We start from the raw sequence: 11,654 nt of genomic DNA, 5'->3' as shown, positions 1-11,654 counted from the left end.
CCCAAATGGGATGGAAACAAGAAGAAAGTCATTTAAAGTCACCTACTGCACATTCCAATATTGGAGAAACTTAAGATGCAAATGTACAAAATGCAAGTTCTTTCATGTGTACAGATGAAGAGCTCTCAGCTATGCCTCCAATTGCAAAGACCGCACGGGGGATTACTATTAATGAAGTATGGTAAAAGCTGTTTATAAATATAATGGATGTAGGAGAAAAACAAACATCTTTAAAGATAACCCCCATAACTCCTTACAATAAAGACACCTTAGGTGAGAGAATAAATGATTAAAAGAAAATCTAGACTTGACCATAACAAGCAACATCCAAACAGCATTTCAAGACAAAAAAAGCCCCCAAAGTTTATATTTTTGTGTTGGGTTTTCCCCTGTTTCTCGATTTCTTGGAATCAAGATTTCTTGATTCTTACAAAAATCATTTTCTTTTCTTAATTTGTAGTTAGCTCATCCTTGGAAACAAAAATCCCTCATAATATTTATAATGCAACAGTATATTAAATGGCAAAAACCTCTTTCAGCTCTTTTGCCCCTTAAATATAATCACATTCTCTCTTTGGTATTAGTATCAACTTTATTGTAACTGACAGACTTCACTTTTTACTGATCTTCCTTCTTTGTAGGCACTCATACCTAGAGTGACTCAACACTATGTCCTAGAACACACCCCTTTGTAATTATCTTATGATGTGAAAAATAACCTTTTCCTTTCCTCATCTATCTTTTACCTAACAAACTATTTTTATTGAATCTTTCATAAGCAGCATCTGATTTTTGGTTGCACAAAATGAATCTTCTTCAAACAGTAAATCTTTAGGTCTTAATAAATTACATCCACTGCATTACACCTGTCAGCTTTCTCTGAAACAAACTGAACAAAATTAAAATCTGCTCATTGAATATATCCTCTCTTTTGGTAGATCTGTGCAAGCATTCTTCAGACAATTTTAATTTATTCTGATATTCATCTATCCTATTTAAATAAAAAAAAAGTTTTGGTATCTCATATATAATAAATGCATATATTGGCCCTTCACATCATAGTTCAACTTATAACCACTACAAATTACACTCAGATTTCACCAAGGGATGTTATAACTTTCAATGTCTATCACTCTTCAGCTCTGTGGTTGTGTCTTAGGACACCAAGGTTTATAGCCAACGTGTTCACTGTATACAGAAAAGAAGCTGATGCTTTGTTTCTAATTTTTCCAAATATGATCAAGGTAGTAAAGAGTCTTCATGTCCTTGTATAACTCTGAATTGTGAAAATTTAGTCTGTATACGCATAGTAAAAAACAGTATTATGGTCTGTGGGCAGAGCTTCAGTTAACAGCCAGAGAAGTTTTACTCATGGTAAGTAAGTACAGCACAGATTACAGGATGGTGGGGGTTGGTTTCTCTGAGCTATTTGCAACCCTGAATTAGGAAATGTAGGCCAACATTAGTCTACATTTAATTTATTTGATCCGAGTACAGCTTTCCTCATGCAACCTTAACTCTGTGTTACTGATGCTTTTCACTGTGTTTCTGTAACATTGTACTTAGCATTTTGGAGAGCAGAGGCAAGCTTTAGCCTAACATACTGCATTACAATGCAGGTGTGATTTTGGGCACATCATCCCAAGACAGGCACCTACCTAAATGACTCTGCTCTTTCTATTCGGAAAGAAAAACATCCCTTTTCCAGAGAACTGAAAAGTAAAATTTTTAGCTTTGGAGGGGGGAGGGCATGGTTTAGAGTGACTATCAGATGTGGTTTCCTAAAATGGAATATTTCAAAGTACAGGGAAAAAGGTACAACTGCAGCTTTGGGAACAGTGCTGTAGGAACAACTCCTCACTGAGACCTTGTGTTTGGACTGAAGGATGCAGTCCTCTACCACACAATGCATGCTGTACGTGGGAAAGCCCAGCAAGGAGCTGGCAGCCAGGGTGAAAGGAGTAGTTTCATAAACCAGAAGTGGTTTTATAAACCACGACTCCATGTCCCCTACTTTAAATAAAAGTTTGCCAGCTGGCAAGTGAAAGAGAAAATGAAAGTTCTTACCTTTGTTGGTGGTTTGGACCATGCACCAGCCAACCTTCAGTCTTTTACAAAACTCAGCCTTGAGAAGCTGCATGCTTTCTCTTAAAACCATCCTTGTGTAACCTAGCTTCTAATTAATTTCCACCTTCAAGTAAGCAGGTTAGCAAGGCCTGTGGAATAGCAGAAAGGGGAAAAATGTAAAGCAGGCTGAGGAAATCTTTCACTCCCTGATTCCTTCAGCCTTCTATAACTGCTCTCCTTCCCTTCTGAACCCCACTGTGGCCTCATATCCCCTGATCATAATCAAAAGCAACATGTACAATACAGCCAATTAAAAGAAAATATTATTTGCACATTTAAAGTAATGGTAGAGAAAATATGAGAACACAGCACAATGGACAGCAAAAATGTGGTTCACATAAATGTTTGTTTTTAGCTTTAATATTTTAAACAAACATTTCCTTCCACTTAGACTCATCCTAATCTGCAATCTCCACCTGGTGTTTTTCAAACCAGATGGAAATGTAAATTATTTAAAATCATGAAATTCCATTAGCAGTTGGGCTTAAGTGCTCAAAAGGAAAGAAAAAAAAAAAAAAGAGGAAGGAAGAGAACTTTTCAGGGTTCCAGAAGGCAACCGTGTCTCTCTCCCCTTGTGTACAGCTGTGCCCACAGACCGGGTGCACTCTGCTCCATTTGTGCTCTTGCTGAACACCAAGCACCCGTGAAGAAGCAGTAGACCCAAGCACTGCAGCAATGCCTGTAGCCCACTCATTCCCACAGCAGAAAGAGTGTGATCCCGAGTGCCTGCAGAGCAGAAATCTGTTTCACCCCCACAAATGCTCCAAGCAATACTGCCTACTTTGCCTCTATTTAATGGGAAGAAAGGATTTGCCTCAAACTTTTACCTCCAAAATATGTCTGATGCCCATGATGATGCCCATTCCTTCCTGTCTGTAACATAAAAGCCTGGGAGAAAATGCCATGTGAAGAAGGTGCCTGCATGAACAAAGCCAAAAACTGAAAAGGACCATGAAGAAGAAAATAGGAACCGACTTCATGTTTCTATATACAGGGCACTTTTTTTTTAATGAAAATTAATAACACAAATGACATTTTAGGGCACTGCACTCTTTTGTTTCTCCTCTTTATTGAAGGGCTGTATACAAGGTAGATAAGCAAGCAGCAAACCCTGATGCTATATCAGGCTACTCACAGATTTCAGATGCTCTTCAAGACAAGCATCTGAATTCACTTGTGTCAACCGGCTGAGACACGAGATGCTCCTCTCTCCACTCACCCAAGTCAGCAGCACTCTGCCAGCCCCCAGCACCCTCTGCTGAACCCCCTACTGCACTGCACAGCAAGAAATCAAACCGAGATACCTTTACCACTGGCTGGAGCATTCTCCTCATGCATCTTTAGTACCATTCTTCTGTGATTTAAGACCTCTCTGAATGATGGCTGTTTGCTTGGATTTTTCTAGCAGTTGGCCACAACAAACTATATAAAACTTCTAAGAGGTCCTCAAAATCTTCATCATCTCTAAGTACATGAACTTTAAACTAGATAGTGATGTGGATATAGTCTATTTGTTTCCTCCTTCAATGATCTATATAGATGTACCATTTACAAAGTCCACACTAGACATGCCCCTTCTGCCTCCACTATTGATCTCCAATTATTAGCAAGCATACCATTCTTACCCAGTTGTTAACCTCCAAATTTCACATAGATGGTAAACATTTCTCCACTTTTAATCACAGTTTCACTGAGTAAAGCAGAGAGGATGGATGTAGGAGTGGACTAAACCCATTAAAGAAGACTTAGGCACTTAACACTGTCCTATCTGCCCTACTACAAATCCACAACCCTACAAGAAATTGTTGTGTCCCCTGAGGTGCGTGAGAAGAGTATGGCATGTCTGAAGGGAATTCAGTACCAGCACTGAATGGATGCTGTTGGCTCTCTTACACCCCAGGTCTGTTGCAACACTGACTAAGTGCAAGTGTCCTCCCGAGCCAGCTCAGGTCCTCCCACTGCTTGGTTTGGACCAGAGATTTGAATCCAGGTCTTTTCTAACAGAAAATGACAATAAAATTAATTTTATTATATCTCATACCATATCATCAGAGGGGATTTCAACATGGTGCTTCCTTTCATACTGATCCACTCAGTTTCTTCACAACATCTAAATAAATAATGGTGCTGGGAACTTCAAAATGCCTGTTCCAGATTTGTATCTCAGCTACTGGATCAGATATCCCTGTCTGTCTCTCTCCCTCTGGTCAATGAAACATCGATCATATTTACTATGGAAATAACACCTAAGTCACATTTAAATGTTTACTTTTGCAATATTCCTGATGATCATTTTGGATTTCTTCTTACTTTGTTCCTCCACAACAGCATGTCTGTAAATCCTTTAATGCCTTTGATGCTTGGTCCAACATAAGAGAAAAACTTCCCTAGAAAAATCTCGTACCTTCCTTCCATCTCTAAAATACTGTCATGATGACTTGGGAAAACACACCTGTGAGTCGCAGCTGTGACCCTCTATAGGGCACTATCTACCCACAATTTCTGGTATTTCGTGCCATTTGAAAAACAAATGCTGTTCATGGAGAAAAACTTTATCAAACACTGTAGCATTAAAAGCACCCAGAAGTGGCAACATAAGCAACAATCCCCATTTCAGCCTTCTGAGCAGCTGCCTCATGGAAGGGAGAAGGCTGTTTGCTTCATACAGCTCTGCTCCTTTCTCTCTTATGTCATTTAAATGCCGGACATGTACGTGTTGTGGCTTTTTCTCTCTGTGATTCAAAAGAGAAAAACTGGGGCTTCTGATCAGAATGGAAAAGCTGAGGGAAAAAAAACACACAAGCATTTCTACAGCAAAGGGAATCCTGTCATATCACATTTTAAAAGAAGTAGTATTTTAGGTTATATCTATACTGCATTTATTTTAGTTTGGGAAGAGTGAACAATAATAACTGTATGGGTCCTGGGAACATGATAACTCCTGTTGCACAGAAATCAGTGGGAATGAATACCCCTGTGTTTGCTGATTCCCTCAGAAAGTTTTTACAGCCTGCATGGAGCTCTTTTTTATGCCACTGGAAGCATCCAGGCGAGCTGGTTTAAATCTAGCTAGGACGTACTGCAGTCAGTTCAGCTGCAGAGTAACTGCAGTGTAGTGTCCCCTCCCATGCAAAACAACTGACTTTATGTTGTATTTTTTTTTGTTGTTTTTGTTTTGTTTTTTTGTAAGCTTGCACACCCCACAACATGATCCTTCCTTGTGGAAAGAAGTCAACAACCATCTGCACCAGAGTGAATGGCACTCAGCAAGATACGGGTCCCTGTTGGGAGCAAATCTCAGTATCACCTGACACTTTGCCTTTTGCTTTAACAAAACCCAGAGAAGCCATCCAAAAAAGAAAATCTGAAATTTCCAAGCTTTATGCCCATATGGAGTTTCTTTCAAGCCCTCTGTGCAGAACAGCTTGCAGTGGCTGGGGACACAAACCTTTGGGGACTGGAGCCTCCGGAAGTGCAGATACTTCTGGCCACAGCCCAAAGGACAAACTCTGTTGTGGTTCCTCACATCATCCTGAAGGACCCGTACTGAGCAAGACTCACTTAAGGGTCAAAGGAAAAAGGAGGTCTAGCTGGCATCATACCTTCTGTCTTTGCCACCTTGGACTCAGAGCTGCAGAAAATAAAAGCTTCACCTCAGTGTTTTAGGGAGATCAGAAGAAGGTAGAGATTCCCTTACATCCAGCATGAATCAGAGGGTAATCACGTTAGATATATCATCCTGCTTACAGCAGGCTCAGCTGTGAGATCAGATGATGTTGCTTTAAACTTTATCTTGAAAACCTCCAAGCACAGAGATGACATGTCCTCTCTGTGCACCCTCTTTCACTGCCTCACTGCCCTCAAGGTGAAGCAGCTTTTCCTAGTATCTACTTGGATACAACCGTCATTGTTTCAGTTTCTGTCCATTGTCTCTTGTCCTTCCACCATACCTGATGGCTTGCTGCCATCTTCTTGATAACCTCCTCAGTGCCACTGGCAGTCTGCTCTTAGGTCCCCCTGAAGGTGGCTGCTCTCAAAACTGAATACACCCATTTTCCTTGTCTTCTCAGGACATGTACTCCAGCCTCTGACCATCTTGATGGCTCTCTCTTGAACTTGCTCTTGTTTTTTTGTTGACTTCCTTGTACTGGAGAGCCAAAAACAGCATGCATGAGTGAAGGCATATAGAAAGACCAAAGAAGTCAAAGCAGGGAGACAGAGAACTTTCTACAGTTTTGACTGGGCATTTTCCCACCCTGTTTTGAAGTTTTCAATATGAAATATGTAATCCCACCCTCAGGATGTAGTAAGTTATCCCTTTCTGGATATCACTGAGACCAATGGCATATATACACTTAACATGTCAAAAATGCAAAATAAAGTGTAATGATTCAGCCATCCCCAAAGTGACCTAGTTATGGCCAGGTAGGAAATCACACACAGCGGTTCTCTCAGATGATGTCCTTTAAACAGGGTGGTGACCATTAACCTCCAAGCCACCCATTTTTGTTTATCTGACCAATGAATGCAACTCAACTTCAATTTTCTCTCCCTATCTTTTACCATTTACTGCACTACCTTTCAGTTTGAGTCTTTCTACCACCTTCCTTCCTCTGTAATTCCCAGCTGTTTTGGGAACACTGTTTCCCAGTTTTCCTTACCCTTCCTCTCCCATCTTCCATTCTGAATCTCTGGAGTTCCCATGGTAGTTGTTAGCATCCCCTTACTCCAACAACCAGCTTGAATCTAATTCGTTTCAGTGATAACCTAGGTAGATCATGAACACTTTCTACTTTCATTTTGTTCTATAGCTACAGTTAGGGGGCTCTATTCTTGATTGGGTCATGGACATCTCATTAAGTACAATTAGTAAAGAAAAAAGAGAGATCACAAGCTAAATGTAGGTATTCTTAACATAGGGTGTACTTTTAAGATAGGTTCGGTAAAAGGACACTAAGAATGAATTTATATTGAGATTAGCACATCTGAATTTAGATGTCTACAAGTACACCGCCTTCCTAAACTCATGTTGCAAAAAATTGAGCTGCACTGAAGATTTTGAGGTGCCTACATGCAGAGTCCACTCAAAAACCTCACAGGCTCCAGTGTCTGTGAAGTCATCTAAGACATAAAGCTCACATGTCGACACATGCGTTTGTGTGATTTAATTTCAAACTGAATCCTAAGCAAAGAAGTCAGAAACAGCTTTATATAACTATTCAAACTTCATCTCCTACTACTACAGAGGGAAGAAAGACAAGTGTTAAGTAGTTACACAGAGGTTTGTGCCAGTTCAGGGACTCACAGCAGGCTGCTCTCAATGCCAGACCTTGCTGCCTTCTTATGATAAATACAGCAGCTCAACTCTATTTTAAAATATTTCTCACAGCTCCTGCATCCTTTCCATTTTGTCCTAGGATGCAAGACCCTCCCCTAACCCCCACAGCAGGCCAGGTTCCCAGTCCCCAGGGACACACCAATGAACACAGACCCCACTTGGGGCATCCCTTCCACCAGCAGGTGCCAAGGAGATGTTGGGCAACAACGTCTCCTTGACTGAGGGGAGATCTCATGCTGGTAGCTGGGGCACTTTATTGAGGGGAAAGGATGGATCCCCTCCAGTAGTCAGTGTTGTCTCTATTTGTTTGTTTGTTTGGAACCAAGACAATTCAGGTCCAGATGAGACCAGGTTCAGAGCCAGTGGACTGCAGCAGTTTCCAGTTAAACAGAAACCATTCAAAGTTAATAAACAAATCTCTGCAAATGGAAAGAAAAAGATTCCTGCATTAAAGCTGCATTAAGAAAGAAAAGAGAAAACAAACTAATAATTCTCTCTGTCTGCCACAAGCCTCTTTTTAACTAACTGGAGCCTATTTGAAAAGAAATGCAGTGGGTCCCTAGTGCAGAGGTGGAGGGGCAGGAAGGTTATGTGGGGAGAAGAAGAAATCACTTTATTTCTATCACGATGCAGTAAGATATAAATACAATCAAAAGGGGTTAATCTAATCCTTTTGTGAAGCACTGAGTCAGAGAACAAGACAAAAACAAATCTGTGATCTGGAACTTCCTGAGCACCCACTCAGTGTGGATTAATGAGGAGTACACGGCTGTGAAATTACGTGCCCTCTGAGTCAGGAAAATGGTCCTAGTGGTGCATGACCTTGAAATGAGGGGAAGCAAACTTCACCTGATCCACAATTATAAAGACCTAAAAGGAGGGGGACTAAGGCGGAGGGAGAACACATTAAGAGCCTGGAAAATGTTTCTGAATATGAAACCAACAAAATACTAAACAAACCCAAGGCTTGAAAGATGAATTAAATGTAGCATAAAACCATCCACGGGCTTTAAAGGATACTGGCATTAGTGTTTGAGCATTACGAGGAAAGCTTGTCCTCTTTATTTACATGAAGTGGATATTTTGTTGCTGTTGTTATGGACTTAGTGATGTTTGTCTGCCTTCAATTTTCTCTTTGCAATGAAAAATTGTTGTGAGATGATTTCTAGTCTTAGCTGCTTTACATGACAGTATTATCAAGGATTCATCAAGAGGCCATCTGTCGAATTTATGAAAAAAAATGCAAAAACAAAACAGATGAAAAGGAAAGAGCAAGACAGAGACTGGTCCAGGGGACGATAGATGTGGCAGCATGTGCCTCAGTGTGAAAATTGCAACATTTAAATACTGTAGAATAAATTACTGTGCCGAAAAATTAGTGATGCTCTCCCACTTTAGATTCTCCCCTTACGATGAGAACATAATGAAATAGATCACAGACCAAATCATTTTTTCCTGTGGCTATTATTATATTCTAATGAAAAATTAAAATGGGGTAAAGACATAAAACCTGTAAGGGAATCAAATAAGCTAAGCTACTGAGTCATTTCTTAGGTACCCCCAAAATGTACAGCTGTTGTGGAAACAATAAATTCATATCACTTTATGTATGTAATCAACTTACCTCCCTCTATTTTTCTTATCTTCTTGTATATATATATATAGCTGGTATGTGTATACTCACACACGTCTGTGACATAGGAAAGACAACAGAAGGGCAAAAAAATTTATCTGTCCTCATTGAATTGAACAGAAAACTAGAGTCGAATACAAACATCTATTCCTAACCAGTATGTATTATACATAAAATTCACAAAGTATCTACTGTTTTCTAACTAGGTTGACATCTATGTTTACATACTGTGTATGAGAAACAAAGCTGAATCAAAATTGATTATTGAAATCAATAGCTTTGTATCTATTTGGAGAATAGAGGCAGAGATTAAATCCATTTTATACTATTTTTCTAAGTAGAAATACTGAAAAATTCAGGCCTTTCCTAGCCTCTGCCTTCATCTTGCCTCCAGCAGGAATGTACTTGAATTTCTGTGCAAACCTGCAATAAACTAACAGGGAAATAATCCAATAGATTGTTGTACAAATTCAAAGATTTTAAACATTCTTCCCCAAAAAGCCATTTACCTTCCTGTTTTGCTGGTTATGTTTAAAGTTATGAAATGCCAGCCACCAAGCTATCCCAATGAAATAGGACTCACATACTTCTGCAGTACAAAAGTACAAAACATCAAAGGAGTATGACATGCCATATATTTCTTAACATAACTGTTATACATGAGGTTTTGTGTCCTGAATTTTAACAGGGAGAAAAGCAAAGGCAAAGAAAATTTGGTATTGTTTTTATACCATGATCAAAAAGACATTCACAGTTGCTATCTCTGACCCTCTACACCAAACTTCCCACAAAGGTTAATGGCCTACCAATGGTGACCCATCCAGCAATGACTTTCTGTACCTGAAAGAGCAGCTGAAATTCCACTTGAGCGTCACTAAAGATTTTCCCAGGCTATTCTAGTCAGATAACCAAACTCTATGCTAATTTCTACCTGTTCAAAATTTTAAACCAACTAGAAAGGGTATACCTGACATCAAACAGTCCTCAAACATGTTGTCCTTCAGTTTAGCTGATGAGTATACTTGGTGCATGCAGAAGGCAACATCTGAAAATCTTCAGCTGACTTGGAAAAAAAAAAAACACGTTAATTTTAATTTAATTGAAATGGGATGATCATCTTGATGCATCAGTAATTAAATGACAGCAAACATCATAAAAGCAAACTGTGCATATATCTTAATGGCATAGTGCAAAGCAAAATCACTTACACAGCCTAAACTCTATGTCCTTCCAAAACTACAAAAGGTTTTATGGCTAAAGACCACTGTGTCATTCACTGTAGGCTAGTGAAATTGCATGTGGGAAGATCTATGGATTTAGTCCTTCAGATATATACTTACATATTTAGCTTTACTCATGAGAGTAAGCCCACAAATTTCTGTTGTACTTGACCCAAATATAAGGGCAAGCATATCCAAATCTCTCTGAAAGACAGGCCATAAAATTTACATTCTGGAAACTTTTTTTTAATACAATTATGCAAATATTACTATAATGTTATTATGCTTTGAGGATCAATTCTTTAATTATATAAACATCAATATTCACTTGACAATGGTGATGTAATTACAAGCAAAAGAAGAGGTAGATATGCTTGGGGGGACTAATTAAGTAAAAGTCTTTTGTGAAGTATTTTGTTTGGAATCTACTGAAACATCTGAACTTTAACTGAAGCCAGAGGAACGATTGTGAGAAAAAAATCTTGCACAGGGTTGGGCTTCTGGTTTAAAACAAGATCTGGTATATGAATACCACTCCCTTTCTGTAAAAGGAGCCATCATGTAAATGCAGTGGGTCCAAGATTTCTCCATGATCAGTGATCTTGCTTGTAAAAGGTAACAGAAAATAAACTCAAAGCAATGAAGTATATCCTATTAATTTCTACAGTATCACCAAACATTTACAATAGAAACGTGGTAATGGGGAAACAAAAATACCTGTTTGATAGTGATTTTTGATCTTAATTTCATTGTACCTCTGGGAAAAATACAGAAGCAAAACATAACATCAACAAACAATTGGCTAAATGTTGGATAAAACCATCACCATCTTTTGTAATCAGCTTTATAGCAGGGGGCAAAAAAATCAGAAGCTTCTGTCTGAATCTGTGCAAGGACCTGCTCACAGAGTAGAGCAAGACTTCTTTAAGTTTCAAGGGAGACGAATTTTCTACATACATGCAGAGCTCTGCCCCAAATAGATGTACAGCCTGATTCCTACTATCCATAGGTCAGTTAAGTGTTTTACGTATGCCAAAGAGCTATTGCTCTATTGTTTAACATTATTATTTGGCAATAATAATAACAGCCAAACAAGCATTGAAGGTCCAGTATTTTTTTGTAACCCCAATTAATTTCCTGGGTTTAGATGCAGTTGTTTCTTTGGCAGCAAAACCACAGGAGCTGGCTCTGCTTGAGCCTCTGCTGAGAAGCAGCCCGTCTTCAAGAAACGGAGAGCCCTTGTGCCACTCCTCACCTGTCCCTCGTTGCTGGGGCCCTGACAGGAGAATTATTCTGGGGACAGGCTGTGTGGGAGAACACGAAAACACATTCCATT

Source organism: Anas platyrhynchos, chromosome 2, assembly GCF_047663525.1.
Source record: "Anas platyrhynchos isolate ZD024472 breed Pekin duck chromosome 2, IASCAAS_PekinDuck_T2T, whole genome shotgun sequence".
In the NCBI taxonomy this organism is placed as follows: Eukaryota; Metazoa; Chordata; class Aves; order Anseriformes; family Anatidae; genus Anas; species Anas platyrhynchos.
Note: the sequence above shows the minus strand (reverse complement) of the source record.